Genomic DNA, 23632 nt, shown 5'->3' with positions numbered 1-23632 from the left:
CAGGATAGAAGTTAGGCGTAATGTAGGCAGCCATCTTTATTTTAGATTAGATTATTCAAAACATTAATATTTCTTAATTCCTCACACAGGATTAACTTGATATAGCAAGAAAAACAAAGAAAAAACAGCAATATAAGAAAATTAAGACATCTTTCAAATAAACATAATTCCGATTTTGGCCATTTTGGAAATTTGGCAAAAATATATATTTCTTTAATTTGTAGACTTGCCACTCGAACTAAAATTGTTCTATAGGTCATTCTCTACAAATTAGAAGTGAAAGTTAAGCTTTTGTTGAGTTGTAAATGACGGTCTGTCTAGGGACCCCACTACTAGTTTTTAGCTCGTTTTTCCTGCTATTTTTGTGGATACACACCAATACTGTGTGGAAAGAAATATATGTGTAATAAGGTTCAAGTACCAAATGCTACTCCTGATTGTGAATCCATACATATATCATATGTTCAGATTGGATAATTTAATCAAAAGTTACAACAGTTTACATATTTTGGTAGGGCTGATGGGGGTTGGCACCTGACTACGCCCCCTATAGGCCAATTATTTTATTTTGGTGATTGCCACTCGAACCAAAATGGTTCTATAGACCCTCACCTTCAAATTAGTACTGAAAGTGAAACTTTTACATGAGTTGTAAATGACAACTAAATTTAACATGGAGACGGAACCCCACTATAAGGGGATAGTGTTCATTTTGTATTCATTGACTGATAATCCTGATTCCAAAATAGCTGTATAGATCTTTTCATCCTTCGTGTGCCTCCATCCCTCCAACAAAGAAATGGGTATAGTCTATAGAAGGTGTGTGTGTGTGTGTGTGTGTGTGTGTGTGTGTGTGTGTGTGTGTGTGTGTGTGTGTGTGTGTGTGTGTGTGTGTGTGTGTGTTGGACATGAAATGTTAATGACATTCCGTGCACAGTTAAGACAACCAGGATGGATCTATAGTAAACGTGGACCATGCAGCAGGTTTCCATGGTAATGCAATACATGTTAAATGTGAAACATTCAAAGCGAAAGGTTCTACACGATGAACCTATAAAAGGTTATTAAACGGCTCTGTGATACATCAAGGAGACGTGGAGCCCGCTGTGTGTGTGTGTGTGTGTGTGTGTGTGTGCGCGTGCGTGCGTGCGTGGACATGTGGGCATAATGTGTGTGCTTTGCTATACATGCATACAGTACATGCATGCATGTGTGTGTGGGCATAATGTGTGTGCTTTGCTAGAGTTTCACACACTAATGCTGAAGATTATATAATGGAGAACTGACAAACCAGGAGATTTCAGCATGCAATTCACTATATTTCAACTCTTGTCATCTTTCTGCTTCTCTGAGGACATTCAAAGGGGAGTTGTGCATTGCGATCAAACATTGATAAGCCCAGTCAGTAAAAACAAGCGACGAAAGACAGCAGCTGAAATGACAGTTATTAAATTACAAAAAAATGAAAAATAGTCCATGCAGCAGCCAACAGCTTTCTTTTGTTTAAAGTGGGAAATTCCACACCCCCGGCTGCCGGACTAAAAGGAATGAGAAGTAGGCCTACTCGGTCAGTCTTAATGGCAAACCCTTACTTAGGTTCCATGGAGTGATTCGGTACGGAACATTCAGAGAATTGCATCGCTCAGAGATGCAATAATGCCAGCAGCATGCAGCTCTCCCATGGTCAAACCACCGTTACAGAATAGGGCACCACGCCAGCCATGATACGCTCGGGCTGTTCGTTCACATAGTTATTCACAGCTCCTGGTGCCATTGTAAATACCTGATCGGCTGTAATATTTGTGAAAAGAATCACTGCACACCTTTTAAAACTCGAGGGCCACCGGATTGTTTAGTCAGCTCGGTGTGATGAATTAGTGAGTTTCTGTGAGTGGTGCTCTGAATTCAGTTAAGCATTTGGGTGGTCAGTGATCCGCCAGGTTCTTATCTTTGCGAGGTCGAAAGCTGACCGAGCCCAATGGTTTTGACTCTATAGAGCACAAAGTTATCCAGAAATGCTTTCATTTCAAATCAGCCCCTGCATGAATGTTTCTGCCAAGACACTGCGGGTGCGCTTCAGTGGCCTGAAAAATGACTGAATACGGCCCATTCCAATTTGGCCATCTCTGCATGCGTCGGACCGTTCCTGTAGGCTTTCGAAACAATTTCCCCTGCAAGGGACCACGATAACCTTGTTTATAGACCATTGAACAACCATGGTTCCAGTTTATAGCACGAGTGATAATGACAACGTTGTCACGCTCGCCCCTGAATATTCACCAACGGTCAAGTCACGGACCGCTATATCTTTGGCAGCCCCTCGTGCCCCATCGGTATGCCAAGGCAGTAATTGGACCAGCTTGTGCCTATAGGCTAGGCTATAGCTCTCCAGGTGTGTGACCTGGCCATGCAGTCTGCTGCACCCCAGAGCACATCAGTCACACTAACACACATCTGTCGTGCCCTTCCAGCCCACTTCATCACAGACGTGGCTTGCCCTTCCCTCCCTCCCGTCCTCCTCGAGCGTCCTTCCATTCAGAGAGGACAGACGAATCTTCTGATTTTCCTTCTAATCTGCAGTCTAGCCCATGCATTCATGCATGGGCCTGCACTGGTACCTCAAGGACATCGCGCGCTACGTCGGGGGGCGGCTATCCATTAGCGCAGCGCCCCGCTGTTATACTGTGGTGCGACCGGCACGAAGCAGGAGGGATCCACTCTAATTAGAGGTGGAGGCGTGGGTGGGGTTACTTCAACGTGTTTACATGTCCCTGCTGCTGCTGTGGAGCATAACTCTGCTGTCGGGACGTAACCACCTAACTCCAAAATGTTCGGTTTTCAGGAAATGAAAAATATATATTTTTCAGGAGATTAAGAAAACCTTATATTTTGAAAACAATAAAGCAATACTGCCTCTTCAAAGTTGGTGGTGTGACTTGATATATTGTCAATTACTGCATGAGAGGGGGAGAGGTGGTGGAGTTTGGCTGCTTTAGGAGACAGTTTGAGGGTCCAATGCAGTTAAAGGACCACTTCACCACTTTCCACTTTTCAACCTATCTTCATATATTAGGTCCTCGTCTAATAATCATGATAAAAGGGCACGATTTTCTTCTACTCCGTCTGTGTCTCATAGGAGGGCTGTGGGCAGTTTAGAAACCGTCTTCCAGTGACATCATCATTAGGCAGATTCTGATTTATAAAAAAATAAAAATCCCAAACCTCGAAATTGGAGTTAAGTCGTTTCCTCCCGACGGCAACGAATTAGGCAGAGCCTCCTCGTGGATGGAAGGGGGAAAAGCCAGTGCCTCCCCACAGAACGGAAGCTCCTGCAGGCCTCACTCACCCCACGGAGCCCCGAAACATTTATCTTCAAGCCATTTCTTTTCATTATGGAATGCTGTCAAGCTCCGCATGCGTTAGTGTATGTATGCTATAGTGTGTGTGTGTGTGTGTGTGTGTGTGTGTGTGTGTGTGTGTGTGTGTGTGTGTGTGTGTGTGTGTGTGTGTGTGTGTGTGTGTGTGTGTGTGTGTGTGTGCGTGTGTGGGCGTGTGCGTGTGGGCGTGCGCGTGTGTGTTCTATATCGCGAAAAGCTCTATAGGGTGTTATTTGGCATGCACCTCTCGTCTGGAGCTCTCCTCCACACAGCAACCCATCCCTCTCTGCATTGTCGCATGCTGAGTTCTGCCCGTACAGACACTCACTGGTGGAAAGTAACCAAGTACATTTACTTATAAGTACTGTATACTTAAGTATACAATATTAAGGTATTTGTACTTTACTTGAGTGTTTCCAATTTCCGATATTTTTTAGTTCTATACTCATTTCAGAGGCAAATATTGTACTTTTACTCCACTACATTTATGTGAAAACTTTAGTTACTATAGTTACTTTGTAGATTTGGATTATTATTACAAAACATATTACCCACTTCAGCCCTATATGCATTTCAGCCATTTGAAAATAGCAGATCTACACAATGTGTCGCGATGCATTGTGAGCTTGTAGATCGGCTATTTTCAAAAGATTTGTTGTATACATTGGAAAACTTGAACTTTGTACTTTACGTACATTTTGACGCCAATACCTTTATTTGTACTTTTATTCAAAGTGCATTTTGAATTCCGGACTTTTACTTGAATTTCTACATTGCAAGTTAAAACATTTGAGTATAGCTATACTTCCCACCACTGCTGGAGACTGTATGGGGTTAGTCTCACGTTGCCAGACTGTTGCTTCTCGCAAAATTCCAAATGCTTCCAGGAGATTGTGGAATAGTTGTCTGGCTACGCGAGACTATAGTATGGGGTTGGTCCATGCATTTTGGCTCCATGCTTCATGCATATAGCATGCCGCATGAACACAATCTGCTGGGTAAAGCCGGTGGGACCTCACCCCCTCCATTGTATTTACACTGGGGTTTTTTTATGTCCCTTTCTCGATGGGAGCTAATTTACAGCTCTATAAGTCTGCCTGGTTCTTGGATGTGTGCACACATCACACAAAGCACAGCAACAATCCACCAATATAAATATTTCATCTTCGTTCTGTATGAATAAAACACATTTTGATTGAACCTCAGCGCAGAATATACCTTTCACTGGTTGTGCGTGCATGCGTGTGCGTGTGTGTGTGTGTGTGTGTGTGCGCACGTGTGTGTGTGTGTGTGTGTGTGTGTGTGTGTGAGAGTGTGTGTGTGAGTGTGTGTGTGTGTGTGTGTGTGTGTGTGTGTGTGTGTGTGTGTGTGTGTGTGTGTGTGTGTGTGTGTGTGTGTGTGTGTGTGTGCGCGCATGCGCACGCACGCGCAAGTGTGTGTGTGTGTGCGTGTAGGCTACCCCCTCCTGAAGCAGCAGAGGGGGATGAGCACTCAAACAGGAGGAGCAAGCTTTTTCTCCATTAAAAAATGTCTCCTATGGAATCTAAAGTCGAGAGAGCTGCTGCGACCTGCAAATATACAAGCGTTGCCGCCTGCCTGCCTCGCTCGTAGCCGGCTATATAAACCAACAGGACGCTTGTATTTGGCTGCTGATGATTATGCAGTGTGTACTATCAAGTATGCATGAAGCAATTACATAGCAAGAGGAGGAAGAGGCCTAGGGGCTCGGACGAGAAGCTTCCTCTCTCTCTCCCCCTTCCCAACAGTCAGGCCGTTCATTAATCCATTCATGCGGGCCGTTCATTTGAGCAAACGTTTGTTTAGTCGCTTTGCTCATCGCAGCCACTCAGCCTCGACACGTTTTTACCTTTTTTTTGTTTGATGTGTTGCGTTGACTTATGGTCTATAATGGGAGGTTTAGATTTCTTCCTCTAATTTATGCTACGGTATACGATACGTGTACCGTTTGTCAATGACAATAATGGCAGATCTACAGGAAATCTGAGGGCGGTGGTGCCTCAGGGGTAGAGTGGCTGGATGATAACCGCAAGGTTGCCAGTTCGAACCCGGGCTCCCCCAGAGTTAGTGTCGAAGTGTCCTTGAGCAAGACACTGAACCCCTAATTGCTCCCGATGTGCTAGTTGGTGCTTTGCATGGTTTCCGCTGCCATCGGTGTATGAATGTGTGTGTGAATGGGTGAATGTAATGCACAATCTCTGTAAAGCGCCTTCGATTTAACAGACGCTCTTAATCCATAGCGATTTACAAAAGACTAATGAATGGTAATACATCAAATACATCAAAAAGTCATCATGAATCATGTATGAATGCTATAAGAACCTAACAGTGGAATATCTAATGAAATATGCATATACTATATAGTGCTATGTCTACATAAAATTATATCTAAGTTAGCCTACATAAGTTTAGCCTTTGCGTACGCCTGTAAGGTCGTTGAGCCTAGGTCAAGTGCTACGTGCTAAGATGGAGTCTGAAGGTTTTCAGGAAGATTGGGAGTGAGTCTAGTTCGGATCGCAATGGGAAGTTCATTCCATAGTTTTGGAGCCAGAATCAGTAAGCAAGAACAACAACATGGTAATACATCAATTACATAACAATAGTCATCATGAATCATATACCTAAACATCCGTCTAACAGTGGAATATCTATAATGAAACTAAGTATACAGACAGAGTGCTAAAATGCTATCTAAATTACATACCGTATAAGTTGAGCCTTTGCATACGCCTGAAGAGGTGGGTTTTCAGACGACAGCGGAAGTATAGTAATATACTTAAAGTAGTGTAGTAGTATAGTAATATACTTAAAGTAGTGTAGTAGTATAGTAATATACTTAAAGTAGTGTAGTAGTATAGTAATATACTTAAAGTAGTGTAGTAGTATAGTATAGTAATATACTTAAAGTAGTGTAGTAGTATAGTATAGTAATATACTTAAAGTAGTGTAGTAGTATAGTAATATACTTAAAGTAGTGTAGTAGTATAGTATAGTAATATACTTAAAGTAGTGTAGTAGTATAGTATAGTAATATACTTAAAGTAGTGTAGTAGTATAGTATAGTAATATACTTAAAGTAGTGTAGTAGTATAGTATAGTAATATACTTAAAGTAGTGTAGTAGTATAGTAATATACTTAAAGTAGTGTAGTAGTATAGTAATATACTTAAAGTAGTGTAGTAGTATAGTATAGTAATATACTTAAAGTAGTGTAGTAGTATAGTATAGTAATATACTTAAAGTAGTGTAGTAGTATAGTAATATACTTAAAGTAGTGTAGTAGTATAGTATAGTAATATACTTAAAGTAGTGTAGTAGTATAGTAATATACTTAAAGTAGTGTAGTAGTATAGTAATATACTTAAAGTAGTGTAGTAGTATAGTATAGTAATATACTTAAAGTAGTGTAGTAGTATAGTATAGTAATATACTTAAAGTAGTGTAGTAGTATAGTAATATACTTAAAGTAGTGTAGTAGTATAGTATAGTAATATACTTAAAGTAGTGTAGTAGTATAGTATAGTAATATACTTAAAGTAGTGTAGTAGTATAGTATAGTAATATACTTAAAGTAGTGTAGTAGTATAGTATAGTAATATACTTAAAGTAGTGTAGTAGTATAGTAATATACTTAAAGTAGTGTAGTAGTATAGTATAGTAATATACTTAAAGTAGTGTAGTAGTATAGTATAGTAATATACTTAAAGTAGTGTAGTAGTATAGTATAGTAATATACTTAAAGTAGTGTAGTAGTATAGTATAGTAATATACTTAAAGTAGTGTAGTAGTATAGTAATATACTTAAAGTAGTGTAGTAGTATAGTAATATACTTAAAGTAGTGTAGTAGTATAGTATAGTAATATACTTAAAGTAGTGTAGTAGTATAGTAATATACTTAAAGTAGTGTAGTAGTATAGTAATATACTTAAAGTAGTGTAGTAGTATAGTATAGTAATATACTTAAAGTAGTGTAGTAGTATAGTATAGTAATAGTAATAATCCCTGCTATATAGAATGTTAGTTCATGTAGTCTCCAGCTAACAAAATAAAAGTCTAGGTTATAGCTATTTCATTCAATCCGTAGGGAGAACCCATTACACAGGATACAGAATCAATAAAGTGAAATTAGAAGTGATGAAACAAACTATGAGCAGACCAAATTGATACTGAAACAGTGAACATTATAACACTAGCACCAGCATTAATGACCTTTACGCCAGCATTTTCCCACGTTCAACTCTTATTTTGAAGAGCCAAAAACCTAGACCGGATGTGTGTGTGTGTGTGTGTGTGTGTGTGTGTGTGTGTGTGTGTGTGTGTGTGTGTGTGTGTGTGTGTGTGTGTGCAGATTGTGGCCCCTATAGATGTGTCACAGACACTAATTCTTTTTTGGGAGCGTTTTACTCATTGCTGGCTGTCTGAATACCAAAAGAATATATATAATAAATAAATACAAGGTCATTAAAATGTTGACATATTATTGCTTATAGCTACTTTAACTATAAATAAAGATAATTTACAGCGCCCTTCGAGTCACGAAGAGAAAGCTAGCCTGCAGGGTGAGATTGAGTGCTCTGATAGAGACAGGTCAAATGTAGAGGTCACAGGTTCGACAGTGGATGGATGACACAGGCGTGAGCAGACAGAGAATGAGATGAAGAATTATCTGTAGAGGATGTGAGTGATTCCAATTTAGAGAGCCGGGGAGAGGGAAATATGACAGTTGGGAGGGAGTATGGGGACAGAGAATGAGATTTATTGCCCTGAGAGCAGAACTTCAGAGGGTGTGGGGGGGCATGTCATTACACAATTTCACTGGGAAAATAATCCTGATTGTGTGTGCGTGCGTGCGTATGTGCGTGCGTATGATGTGTGTGTGTGCATGCACACACGTGTGAGCGTGCACGTGCATATGTGTGTAGGCCTATATGTCCATTTGTTTACGTTGGTATCTATGCGTGTGACAGAGAGCAAGAGAGAGAGAGGGCAGCGATGAGATATGAGAGAGGGAGAGAGAAAGGGAGAGAAGCATCTCCCTGGCAACTACACCTCCTATTGATTCGCTGTAGAGAACAGTATTAATAATCCGCCCACCTTTGACCACATCAAAAATGTATGGCTGTTTTTGAATAATCAACTTCATGCTGTATATACGTTTGGCCATGGATGGCCGTGTACGCGGCAGAACCACTTACTTATTATTCACCTGTGAATAAAATGTTCATTTATGTTCATTTTCTTCATTAATCACAATGTTTTTGTTCATTGATGTTTCAAACGCCTTATAGATGGAAATGTGGCTTTTTACTGTGTTTCCTTGATTTTTAGTAGTCGTGTATTCCTCCTGTTTTCAACGTTTCAACATAATACTGACAGACTTTTGGAATGTTTCCGAGTGACCCCTGAGCCATATAGCCCTGCTTACATAATGCTCAGGGGTCATCACCATGTCCGTACATGGACAAATGTGTCTGTGGCTAAAGACTAAAACTAGATTTTCTGTTTTACACATCATTATGTTCTTATTTTGATCATGAGACCCAATTTCTGAATGTTTTCTTTCCTTATGACACTTACGGTATATTACTACGACACTCTGACACTATGACACATTAGGAGTGCACTATAGTGGTCTACTAGTGGTGCTCAAAATGGTTTGTTTGCAAGGACCCCCGCCATAACTCTGAGAGTGTACAAATGGAACCAAATCGACCCGTAAGGGGCCATTTGGTTCCATTTGTACACTCTCATGGTCATTCAGGGCAAATATGTCATGCACCATAAGCCAACATGCATAACCCTGCGGGAGGATTTTTTTATTTTCCTGTGTTTCTGGTGCAGTATACGCACATTCTCATGGTAAATGGTGCATTTATATAGCACCTTTATCCAAGGCGCTTTACATCACCCATACACACACCTTTACATAGATTGTGTATTACATTACACATCCACGCGCAAGCGCGCACACACACACACACACACACACACACACACACACACACACACACACACACACACACATGACACACACACACACACACACCCCTTTACATAGATGGTGCAAATACATTGACCCATTCACACACACATTCACACACAAGGCACCAACCTGCTCATTGGGAGCAATTAGGGGTTCAGAGTCTTGCTCAAGGACACCCGGGCTCTGGGGGAGCCCGGGTTCGAACTGCCAACCTTGCGGTTCCTACTTCCTATCCGGCCACTCCGCCCACCGCCGCTCATATGTGTGTCTGTCCATTCTTCATTAATTTGCCTCTTCTAATCCAATTATTTTCACCCCCTTCTTTCTCTCTCTCTCTCTCTCTCTCTCTCTCTCTCTCTCTCTCTCTCCTTATTCCTCAACCAATCAAGCCCACCTCCCTATCCCCTTACTCTCTCATTCAATCATGCTCTTTCCTCCCTCTCCTCACCCACTCCCTCACATTCCCACTCTCCTCTCCAGATCCTCTCTATCTCGATCTCGCTCTTTCATCCTGCCACATGCACGAACGCACGCGCACGCACGCGCACGCTCGCACGCACGCACGCACGCACGCACGCACGCACGCACGCACGCACGCACACACACACACACACACACACACACACACACACACACACACACACACACACACACACACACACACACACACAGTCCCTCTCTCATCCCTCCCTATAGTTATGTAGTCTGAGAGAGAAAGTGGCTGCTGAATGTTTCCACGCGGCCATGAATCAGTTGGCAGGCGCCGGCGGTAAACATGTTGCAGTGAGACATGACGCTCTGCTCTGCTGCATGGGTCCCCCGGCCGTCTGGACCAACAGGAGGGGTGGACAGACTGACGTGGGTGGGCTCTGATTTTAGACCCTGCTCCTCCCCAGTACCAGTAAGCCTATACCAGCACCAGCACCTGCTTCCCATGCACCCAAACACACACACAAGCACGCACGCACGCACGCACGTGCACACAGAGCCAGATGGTCCGAAGGAGTGCTCTTGCTGCCGTTGATGGCGTGTGGCCGCTCGGGCTTGTTATCTCTGACTGCATGTCATGTGCCCCCACCCACCCCAGCATCGTGACGACACAGGGTCGAAAGTGGAGAAAATTAGCTCCTATAATTATAGGCTCCTACTTGTGAAGAATGGTGCGCTCTGCGTGCGTGTGCGTGCGCGTGTGTGTGTGTGTGTGTGTGTGTGTGTGTGCGTGCGTGCGCACAGACAGACCTCCAAAAATGTGTTGTCCCATTTTTCTTTTTAGTGTGGTTGCCTTAACCAGACTATTGTTATTGTAAATGAGGATACTTTGCCGCGCTACTCCTCCCACAGTTTTTGCCGCACACACTCGAGCCATATGTCAAATCGACCGACTTCATCGGGAATGTATGTATTTTGCTAAGAGATCCGTTGTATAGTTTAATTGATATTAATGAATGAGTTCTCCATAGACTTATAATGGGGAAATCGAAGACTAAATGTAAGTATTTTTTTCCCTTGGAGACCGTAAATTAATTGAAAAGGAATTACATCAGTCGGCCTCATGGTGGCGCTATAACAGCCCACTTTACGTTTTTCCCTATAACTCTTGAACCGTAAGTCGTAAAATCGAAATTTCTTTTTCCATGGATTCCTTGGGTCATGATGCATTTCCACATATACGTAGGCCACGCCCATTGTCGTCAGAAAAGAAATCCTGCAAATTTGAATTTTCTCCAAAACACACTTTTGGCTCCTCCTCCTACAGACTTTGTCCAAATCTAAAAAGAATCGGCACACATAATATCCGGACCTATCCGATTAAAACACCAACTGCAGAATTTTGGTAGTGCGTATCGTTTGGCCGTAATCGTCGTCCGAAGATAGTAGGAGGGGCAACCACACTTTCTAGTTTCTACTGCTTCTCTTCTATGATCCGGCAGTGATAATAATCTGTACAACTTTTCATCCCCTTTTAGACAAGAATGCGATCCGCTTCATTCCACGGGAGAACGGCGTGCACTCCATAGACGTGAAGTTCAACGGCTGCCACATCCCAGGCAGTCCCTTCAAGGTGCGCGTGGGAGAGCCAGGGCAGGTGGGAGACCCCGGCATGGTGACTGCACATGGCCCTGGACTGCAGGGAGGAAGCACAGGTGTCGGGTACACTAGTATGGACACGCACACACACACACGTGCACACGTGCACACGCACACACGCGCGCGCGCACACACACACACAAACACACACACACACACACACACACACACACACACACACACACACACACACACACACACACACACACACACACAAGTTGCAAACCGACCACTAGGAGGCGAGCGAAATTAGTTTGCGATGGTTTTTGAAAACCTCATGACCATACCTAACAGCATGCCAAAATTCAAAGAGCAGTTACCAAGTGCATAATTGTTATGATTTTTTTTACATTACTCACAGTTTATACAGTGTATAGGCATTTTAGCTCCCGGGAGCGTCACGTAAAAAATCATAACAATTATGCACTTGGTAACTGCTTTTTGAAATTTGGTATGCTGTTAAGTATGGTCATAAGGTTTTCAAAAATCATTGCAAGCTAATTTTGCTCACCCCCTAGTGATCGGTTTGCAATGAAACCATATAGGCATTTTAGGCAGCTCCGTCGTGGACGCCATCTTGAAAACAATGCTGACAGGCCATGTCCAGTGGTATTCAATTGGCGACCCGCGGAGCGCCCCCCTTGTGGCCTTTTTTTTAATTCTGGGAATAATAAGAGGGCTAATGAAAGGTACAGGTATGGTGTGTGCGATATGATGGCATTTTTACTGTTGAAAGAAATGTAAATGTATGTGATTGCTGTTGGACCTGTAAATTACAACAAAACAAACTAAGGCACTGGTTGTGGTACTTTCTGGTTTACCAGAACGGGGTTCAACTCCCTGCGGTGCCCTGCTCAATTTGTTGTATTTAAATGGTTTATTGTTATATTGTGTTGCCGTTTCATAGATGATAACCCCCAGGTTCTCTTCTGTGTTTGTACTCCATACAGTTATGTTACCAAGTCAATTAAGTGACAAACGGTGATGACGCAAAGCCCACCACCATTGGCCAAAGGGTGGCGCTATAGCACTAAAACTGAAAATGCTAACTTTAAACAGGAAAAGCTCGGGAACCATTTTACCGTGAGCAATACAACTTTCACATGTCAATGTCTGCCATTGAGCCCCATTGTAAAATTCTCAAATTTGAAAGCACTATATTTCTAAAACTATGCAACATTTAAAAGATTCCTTTTCAGGCAAACATGTCCACCATAAGATGAACCTAAGTAGGCTAGAATGGGGTTGCTAGGTGTAAGTATGTAGGACTAGTAGCATGCCAAAGTTTGTGCTATTGCCATAGAGAATGCATTGTGTTGCGGAGGATGAGAGGAATGCTCTCATCCTCCGCAACACCCATTCTCATACACCGCTATACACCGCAAGGATATGGGCTATAGCCCACATTGTACGGCATACTATAGCACGCCGTTTTTCATCATTTTTGAGGATTTGAAAAAAAAACAAAAAACAAACAAACATGGGTTATAGCCCATCGTTTTTCGAATTTTGATACTTTTTTTAACCTCGTTTTTCATCATTTTTGAACATGGGCTATAGCCCATACCGTACGGCATACTATGGCACGCCGTTTTTCTACATTTTTGAGGTTTTGAAAAAAATGAAAAAAAAATGAAAAAAACATGGGTTATAGCCCATCGTTTTTTGATTTTGATTTTTTTTTTTTACCTCGTTTTTCATCATTTTTGAACATGGGCTATAGCCCATACCGTACGGCATACTATAGCACGCCGTTTTTCATCATTTTTTAGGTTTTGAAAAAAAAAAAACAAAAAAAAAACATGGGTTATAGCCCATCGTTTTTCGAAATTTTGATATTTTTTTAACCTCGTTTTTTCATTTTTGAACATGGGCTATAGCCCATACCGTACGGCATACTATAGCACGCCGTTTTTAATAATTTTTGAGGTTTTGAAAAAAAAAAAAAAAAAAAAAAAACATGGGTTATAGCCCATCGTTTTTTGAAAATTTGAAAAAATAAATTAACCTCGTTTTTCATCATTTTTGAACATGGGCTATAGCCCATACTGTACGGCATACTATAGCACGCCGTTTTTCATCATTTTTGAGGTTTTGGAAAAAATGAAAAAGGGGAAAGTGATTTTTGACGTGCCAATGTCTGCCATTGAGCCCAATTATAAATTTGAAAGCACTATATTTCTAAAACTATGAAACATTTCAAATATTCCTTTTCAGACAAACATGTCCACCGTAAGATGAACCTAAGTAGGCTAGAATGGGGTTGCTAGGTGTAAGTATGTAGGACTAGTATCATGCCAAAGTTTAATTGTGCTATTGCCATAGAGAATGCATTGGGCGTTTAAGTTAAATAACTCATAAACTACAAAACATAAAAATAAAAAAAAGTTCCAGCATGTGTCTCCACAGTAAGCTGAATAATAAAAAGTGTGAATGGAGTTTCTAGGTGAAAGTGACTTTTGACGTGCCTATAGAGCTGCCATTGAGCCCCATGTTAAATGTCTCAAATTTGAAAGCACTATATTTCTAAAACTATGAAACATTTCAAAGATTCCTTTTAAGGCAAACATGTCCACCATAAGATGAACCTAAGTAGGCTAGAATGGGGTTGCTAGGTGTAAGTATGTAGGACTAGTATCATGCCAAAGTTTGTGCTATTGCCATAGAGAATGCATTGGGCGTTTAAGTTAAATAACTCATAAACTACAAAACATAAAAATAAAAAAAAGTTCCAGCATGTGTCTCCACAGTAAGCTGAATAATAAAAAGTGTGAATGGAGTTTCTAGGTGAAAGTGACTTTTGACGTGCCTATAGAGCTGCCATTCAGCCCCATGTTAAATGTCTCAAATTTGAAAGCACTATATTTCTAAAACTATGAAACATTTCAAAGATTCCTTTTCAGGCAAACATGTCCACCATAAGATGAACCTAAGTAGGCTAGAATGGGGTTGCTAGGTGTAAGTATGTAGGACTAGTATCATGCCAAAGTTTGTGCTATTGCCATAGAGAATGCATTGGGCGTTTAAGTTAAATAACTCATAAACTACAAAACATAAAAATAAAAAAAAGTTCCAGCATGTGTCTCCACAGTAAGCTGAATAATAAAAAGTGTGAATGGAGTTTCTAGGTGAAAGTGACTTTTGACGTGCCTATAGAGCTGCCATTGAGCCCCATGTTAAATGTCTCAAATTTGAAAGCACTATATTTCTAAAACTATGAAACATTTCAAAGATTCCTTTTCAGGCAAACATGTCCACCATAAGATGAACCTAAGTAGGCTAGAATGGGGTTGCTAGGTGTAAGTATGTAGGACTAGTATCATGCCAAAGTTTGTGCTATTGCCATAGAGAATGCATTGGGCGTTTAAGTTAAATAACTCATAAACTACAAAACATAAAAATAAAAAAAAGTTCCAGCATGTGTCTCCACAGTAAGCTGAATAATAAAAAGTGTGGATGGAGTTTCTAGGTGAAAGTGACTTTTGACGTGCCTATAGAGCTGCCATTGAGCCCCATGTTAAATGTCTCAAATTTGAAAGCACTATATTTCTAAAACTATGAAACATTTCAAAGATTCCTTTTCAGGCAAACATGTCCACCATAAGATGAACCTAAGTAGGCTAGAATGGGGTTGCTAGGTGTAAGTATGTAGGACTAGTATCATGCCAAAGTTTGTGCTATTGCCATAGAGAATGCATTGGGCGTTTAAGTTAAATAACTCATAAACTACAAAACATAAAAATAAAAAAAAGTTCCAGCATGTGTCTCCACAGTAAGCTGAATAATAAAAAGTGTGAATGGAGTTTCTAGGTGAAAGTGACTTTTGACGTGCCTATAGAGCTGCCATTGAGCCCCATGTTAAATGTCTCAAATTTGAAAGCACTATATTTCTAAAACTATGAAACATTTCAAAGATTCCTTTTCAGGCAAACATGTCCACCATAAGATGAACCTAAGTAGGCTAGAATGGGGTTGCTAGGTGTAAGTATGTAGGACTAGTATCATGCCAAAGTTTGTGCTATTGCCATAGAGAATGCATTGGGCGTTTAAGTTAAATAACTCATAAACTACAAAACATAAAAAAAAAAAAAAGTTCCAGCATGTGTCTCCACAGTAAGCTGAATAATAAAAAGTGTGAATGGAGTTTCTAGGTGAAAGTGACTTTTGACGTGCCTATAGAGCTGCCATTGAGCCCCATGTTAAATGTCTCAAATTTGAAAGCACTATATTTCTAAAACTATGAAACATTTCAAAGATTCCTTTTAAGGCAAACATGTCCACCATAAGATGAACCTAAGTAGGCTAGAATGGGGTTGCTAGGTGTAAGTATGTAGGACTAGTATCATGCCAAAGTTTGTGCTATTGCCATAGAGAATGCATTGGGCGTTTAAGTTAAATAACTCATAAACTACAAAACATAAAAATAAAAAAAAGTTATAGCATGTGTCTCCTCAGTAAGCTGAATAATAAAAAGTGTGAATGGAGTTTCTAGGTGAAAGTGACTTTTGACGTGCCTATAGAGCTGCCATTGAGCCCCATGTTAAATGTCTCAAATTTGAAAGCACTATATTTCTAAAACTATGAAACATTTCTAAGATTCCTTTTCAGGCAAACATGTCCACCATAAGATGAACCTAAGTAGGCTAGAATGGGGTTGCTAGGTGTAAGTATGTAGGACTAGTAGCATGCCAAAGTTTGTGCTATTGCCATAGAGAATGCATTGTGTTGCGGAGGATGAGAGGAATGCTCTCATCCTCCGCAACACCCATTCTCATACACCGCTATACACCGCAAGGATATGGGCTATAGCCCACATCGTACGGCATACTATAGCACGCCGTTTTTCATCATTTTTGAGGATTTGAAAAAAATGAAAAAAAAAAAAAAACATGGGTTATAGCCCATCGTTTTTCGAAATTTTGATATTTTTTTTAACCTCGTTTTTCATCATTTTTGAACATGGGCTATAGCCCATACCGTACGGCATACTATGGCACGCCGTTTTTCATCATTTTTGAGGTTTTGAAAAAAATGAAAAAAAAAAAAAAACATGGGTTATAACCCATCGTTTTTTGAAATTTTGAAAAAAAACATTACCTCGTTTTTCATCATTTTTGAACATGGGCTATAGCCCATACCGTACGGCATACTATATCACGCCGTTTTTCGTCATTTTTGAGGTTTTGAAAAAAAAGAAAAAAAAAAAAAAACATGGGTTATAGCCCATCGTTTTTTGAAATTTTGAAAAAAAACATTACCTCGTTTTTCATCATTTTTGAACATGGGCTATAGCCCATACCGTACGGCATACTATGGCACGCCGTTTTTCGTCATTTTTGAGGTTTTGAAAAAAATGAAAAAATAAAAAACATGGGTTATAGCCCATCGTTTTTTGAAATTTTGATATTTTTTTTTAACCTCGTTTTTCATCATTTTTGAACATGGGCTATAGCCCATACCGTACGGCATACTATGGCACGCCGTTTTTCATCATTTTTGAGGTTTTGAAAAAAATGAAAAAAAAAAAAAAACATGGGTTATAACCCATCGTTTTTTGAAATTTTGAAAAAAAACATTACCTCGTTTTTCATCATTTTTGAACATGGGCTATAGCCCATACCGTACGGCATACTATATCACGCCGTTTTTCGTCATTTTTGAGGTTTTGAAAAAAAAGAAAAAAAAAAAAAAACATGGGTTATAGCCCATCGTTTTTTGAAATTTTGAAAAAAAACATTACCTCGTTTTTCATCATTTTTGAACATGGGCTATAGCCCATACCGTACGGCATACTATGGCACGCCGTTTTTCGTCATTTTTGAGGTTTTGAAAAAAATGAAAAAATAAAAAACATGGGTTATAGCCCATCGTTTTTTGAAATTTTGATATTTGTTTTTAACCTCGTTTTTCATCATTTTTGAACATGGGCTATAGCCCATACTGTACGACATACTATAGCACGACGTTTTTCATCATTTTTGAGGTTTTGAAAAAAACAAAAAAAAACAAAACATGGGTTATAGCCCATCGTTTTTTGAAATTTTGAAAAAATAAATTAACCTCGTTTTTCATCATTTTTGAACATGGGCTATAGCCCATACCGTACGGCATACTATAGCACGCCGTTTTTCATCATTTTTGAGGTTTTGAAAAAATGAAAAAGGGGAAAGTGATTTTTGACGTGCCAATGTCTGCCATTGAGCCCCATTGTAAATTTGAAAGCACTATATTTCTAAAACTATGAAACATTTCAAATATTCCTTTTCAGGCAAACATGTCCACCGTAAGATGAACCTAAGTAGGCTAGAATGGGGTTGCTAGGTGTAAGTATGTAGGACTAGTATCATGCCAAAGTTTGTGCTATTGCCATAGAGAATGCATTGGGCGTTTAAGTTAAATAACTCATAAACTACAAAACATAAAAATAAAAAAAAGTTCCAGCATGTGTCTCCACAGTAAGCTGAATAATAAAAAGTGTGAATGGAGTTTCTAGGTGAAAGTGACTTTTGACGTGCCTATAGAGCTGCCATTGAGCCCCATGTTAAATGTCTCAAATTTGAAAGCACTATATTTCTAAAACTATGAAACATTTCAAAGATTCCTTTTCAGGCAAACATGTCCACCATAAGATGAACCTAAGTAGGCTAGAATGGGGTTGCTAGGTGTAAGTATGTAGGACTAGTATCATGCCAAAGTTTGTGCTATTGCCATAGAGAATGCATTGGGCGTTTAAGTTAAATAACTCATAAACTACAAAACATAAAAATAAAAAAAAGTTCCAGCATGTGTCTCCACAGTAAGCTGAATAATAAAAAGTGTGAATGGAGTTTCTAGGTGAAAGTGACTTTTGACGTGCCTATAGAGCTGCCATTGAGCCCCATGTTAAATGTCTCAAATTTGAAAGCACTATATTTCTAAAACTATGAAACATTTCAAAGATTCCTTTTCAGGCAAACATGTCCACCATAAGATGAACCTAAGTAGGCTAGAATGGGGTTGCTAGGTGTAAGTATGTAGGACTAGTATCATGCCAAAGTTTGTGCTATTGCCATAGAGAATGCATTGGGCGTTTAAGTTAAATAACTCATAAACTACAAAACATAAAAATAAAAAAAAGTTCCAGCATGTGTCTCCACAGTAAGCTGAATAATAAAAAGTGTGAATGGAGTTTCTAGGTGAAAGTGACTTTTGACGTGCCTATAGAGCTGCCATTGAGCCCCATGTTAAATGTCTCAAATTTGAAAGCACTATATTTCTAAAACTATGAAACATTTCAAAGATTCCTTTTCAGGCAAACATGTCCACCATAAGATGAACCTAAGTAGGCTAGAATGGGGTTGCTAGGTGTAAGTATGTAGGACTAGTATCATGCCAAAGTTTGTGCTATTGCCATAGAGAATGCATTGGGCGTTTAAGTTAAATAACTCATAAACTACAAAACATTAAAAAAAAAAAAAGTTCCAGCATGTGTCTCCACAGTAAGCTGAATAATAAAAAGTGTGAATGGAGTTTCTAGGTGAAAGTGACTTTTGACGTGCCTATAGAGCTGCCATTGAGCCCCATGTTAAATGTCTCAAATTTGAAAGCACTATATTTCTAAAACTATGAAACATTTCAAATATTCCTTTTCAGGCAAACATGTCAACCGTAAGATGAACCTAAGTAGGCTAGAATGGGGTTGCTAGGTGTAAGTATGTAGGACTAGTATCATGCCAAAGTTTGTGCTATTGCCATAGAGAATGCATTGGGCGTTTAAGTTAAATAACTCATAAACTACAAAACATAAAAATAAAAAAAAGTTATAGCATGTGTCTCCTCAGTAAGCTGAATAATAAAAAGTGTGAATGGAGTTTCTAGGTGAAAGTGACTTTTGACGTGCCTATAGAGCTGCCATTGAGCCCCATGTTAAATGTCTCAAATTTGAAAGCACTATATTTCTAAAACTATGAAACATTTCTAAGATTCCTTTTCAGGCAAACATGTCCACCATAAGATGAACCTAAGTAGGCTAGAATGGGGTTGCTAGGTGTAAGTATGTAGGACTAGTAGCATGCCAAAGTTTGTGCTATTGCCATAGAGAATGCATTGTGTTGCGGAGGATGAGAGGAATGCTCTCATCCTCCGCAACACCCATTCTCATACACCGCTATACACCGCAAGGATATGGGCTATAGCCCACATCGTACGGCATACTATAGCACGCCGTTTTTCATCATTTTTGAGGATTTGAAAAAAATGAAAAAAAAAAAAAAACATGGGTTATAGCCCATCGTTTTTCGAAATTTTGATATTTCTTTTAACCTCGTTTTTCATCATTTTTGAACATGGGCTATAGCCCATACCGTACGGCATACTATGGCACGCCGTTTTTCATCATTTTTGAGGTTTTGAAAAAAATGAAAAAAAAAAAAAAACATGGGTTATAACCCATCGTTTTTTGAAATTTTGAAAAAAAACATTACCTCGTTTTTCATCATTTTTGAACATGGGCTATAGCCCATACCGTACGGCATACTATATCACGCCGTTTTTCGTCATTTTTGAGGTTTTGAAAAAAAAGAAAAAAAAACAAAAACATGGGTTATAGCCCATCGTTTTTTGAAATTTTGAAAAAAAACATTACCTCGTTTTTCATCATTTTTGAACATGGGCTATAGCCCATACCGTACGGCATACTATGGCACGCCGTTTTTCGTCATTTTTGAGGTTTTGAAAAAAATGAAAAAATAAAAAACATGGGTTATAGCCCATCGTTTTTTGAAATTTTGATATTTTTTTTTAACCTCGTTTTTCATCATTTTTGAACATGGGCTATAGCCCATACTGTACGACATACTATAGCACGACGTTTTTCATCATTTTTGAGGTTTTGAAAAAAACAAAAAACAAAAAAAACATGGGTTATAGCCCATCGTTTTTTGAAATTTAGATTATTTTTTTTAAACCTCGTTTTTCATCATTTTTGAACATGGGCTATAGCCCATACCGTACGGCATACTATAGCACGCCGTTTTTCATCATTTTTGAGGTTTTGAAAAAAAAAAAAAAAAAAAAAACATGGGTTATAGCCCATCGTTTTTTGAAATTTTGAAAAAATAAATTAACCTCGTTTTTCATCATTTTTGAACATGGGCTATAGCCCATACCGTACGGCATACTATAGCACGCCGTTTTTCATCATTTTTGAGGTTTTGAAAAAATGAAAAAGGGGAAAGTGATTTTTGACGTGCCAATGTCTGCCATTGAGCCCCATTGTAAATTTGAAAGCACTATATTTCTAAAACTATGAAACATTTCAAATATTCCTTTTCAGGCAAACATGTCCACCGTAAGATGAACCTAAGTAGGCTAGAATGGGGTTGCTAGGTGTAAGTATGTAGGACTAGTATCATGCCAAAGTTTGTGCTATTGCCATAGAGAATGCATTGGGCGTTTAAGTTAAATAACTCATAAACTACAAAACATAAAAATAAAAAAAAGTTCCAGCATGTGTCTCCACAGTAAGCTGAATAATAAAAAGTGTGAATGGAGTTTCTAGGTGAAAGTGACTTTTGACGTGCCTATAGAGCTGCCATTGAGCCCCATGTTAAATGTCTCAAATTTGAAAGCACTATATTTCTAAAACTATGAAACATTTCAAAGATTCCTTTTCAGGCAAACATGTCCACCATAAGATGAACCTAAGTAGGCTAGAATGGGGTTGCTAGGTGTAAGTATGTAGGACTAGTATCATGCCAAAGTTTGTGCTATTGCCATAGAGAATGCATTGGGCGTTTAAGTTAAATAACTCATAAACTACAAAACATAAAAATAAAAAAAAGTTCCAGCATGTGTCTCCACAGTAAGCTGAATAATAAAAAGTGTGAATGGAGTTTCTAGGTGAAAGTGACTTTTGACGTGCCTATAGAGCTGCCATTGAGCCCCATGTTAAATGTCTCAAATTTGAAAGCACTATATTTCTAAAACTATGAAACATTTCAAAGATTCCTTTTCAGGCAAACATGTCCACCATAAGATGAACCTAAGTAGGCTAGAATGGGGTTGCTAGGTGTAAGTATGTAGGACTAGTATCATGCCAAAGTTTGTGCTATTGCCATAGAGAATGCATTGGGCGTTTAAGTTAAATAACTCATAAACTACAAAACATAAAAAAAAAAAAAAGTTCCAGCATGTGTCTCCACAGTAAGCTGAATAATAAAAAGTGTGAATGGAGTTTCTAGGTGAAAGTGACTTTTGACGTGCCTATAGAGCTGCCATTGAGCCCCATGTTAAATGTCTCAAATTTGAAAGCACTATATTTCTAAAACTATGAAACATTTCAAAGATTCCTTTTAAGGCAAACATGTCCACCATAAGATGAACCTAAGTAGGCTAGAATGGGGTTGCTAGGTGTAAGTATGTAGGACTAGTATCATGCCAAAGTTTGTGCTATTGCCATAGAGAATGCATTGGGCGTTTAAGTTAAATAACTCATAAACTACAAAACATAAAAATAAAAAAAAGTTATAGCATGTGTCTCCTCAGTAAGCTGAATAATAAAAAGTGTGAATGGAGTTTCTAGGTGAAAGTGACTTTTGACGTGCCTATAGAGCTGCCATTGAGCCCCATGTTAAATGTCTCAAATTTGAAAGCACTATATTTCTAAAACTATGAAACATTTCTAAGATTCCTTTTCAGGCAAACATGTCCACCATAAGATGAACCTAAGTAGGCTAGAATGGGGTTGCTAGGTGTAAGTATGTAGGACTAGTAGCATGCCAAAGTTTGTGCTATTGCCATAGAGAATGCATTGTGTTGCGGAGGATGAGAGGAATGCTCTCATCCTCCGCAACACCCATTCTCATACACCGCTATACACCGCAAGGATATGGGCTATAGCCCACATCGTACGGCATACTATAGCACGCCGTTTTTCATCATTTTTGAGGATTTGAAAAAAATGAAAAAAAAAAAAAAACATGGGTTATAGCCCATCGTTTTTCGAAATTTTGATATTTTTTTTAACCTCGTTTTTCATCATTTTTGAACATGGGCTATAGCCCATACCGTACGGCATACTATGGCACGCCGTTTTTCATCATTTTTGAGGTTTTGAAAAAAATGAAAAAAAAAAAAAAACATGGGTTATAACCCATCGTTTTTTGAAATTTTGAAAAAAAACATTACCTCGTTTTTCATCATTTTTGAACATGGGCTATAGCCCATACCGTACGGCATACTATATCACGCCGTTTTTCGTCATTTTTGAGGTTTTGAAAAAAAAAAAAAAAAAAAAAAACATGGGTTATAGCCCATCGTTTTTTGAAATTTTGAAAAAAAACATTACCTCGTTTTTCATCATTTTTGAACATGGGCTATAGCCCATACCGTACGGCATACTATGGCACGCCGTTTTTCGTCATTTTTGAGGTTTTGAAAAAAATGAAAAAATAAAAAACATGGGTTATAGCCCATCGTTTTTTGAAATTTTGATATTTTTTTTTAACCTCGTTTTTCATCATTTTTGAACATGGGCTATAGCCCATACCGTACGGCATACTATGGCACGCCGTTTTTCATCATTTTTGAGGTTTTGAAAAAAATGAAAAAAAAAAAAAAACATGGGTTATAACCCATCGTTTTTTGAAATTTTGAAAAAAAACATTACCTCGTTTTTCATCATTTTTGAACATGGGCTATAGCCCATACCGTACGGCATACTATATCACGCCGTTTTTCGTCATTTTTGAGGTTTTGAAAAAAAAGAAAAAAAAAAAAAAACATGGGTTATAGCCCATCGTTTTTTGAAATTTTGAAAAAAAACATTACCTCGTTTTTCATCATTTTTGAACATGGGCTATAGCCCATACCGTACGGCATACTATGGCACGCCGTTTTTCGTCATTTTTGAGGTTTTGAAAAAAATGAAAAAATAAAAAACATGGGTTATAGCCCATCGTTTTTTGAAATTTTGATATTTGTTTTTAACCTCGTTTTTCATCATTTTTGAACATGGGCTATAGCCCATACTGTACGACATACTATAGCACGACGTTTTTCATCATTTTTGAGGTTTTGAAAAAAACAAAAAAAAACAAAACATGGGTTATAGCCCATCGTTTTTTGAAATTTTGAAAAAATAAATTAACCTCGTTTTTCATCATTTTTGAACATGGGCTATAGCCC

The sequence above is a fragment of the Protomyctophum parallelum genome (genome assembly GCF_964188405.1).
Source record: "Protomyctophum parallelum genome assembly, chromosome: 4".
Classification (NCBI taxonomy): Eukaryota; Metazoa; Chordata; class Actinopteri; order Myctophiformes; family Myctophidae; genus Protomyctophum; species Protomyctophum parallelum.
Note: the sequence above shows the minus strand (reverse complement) of the source record.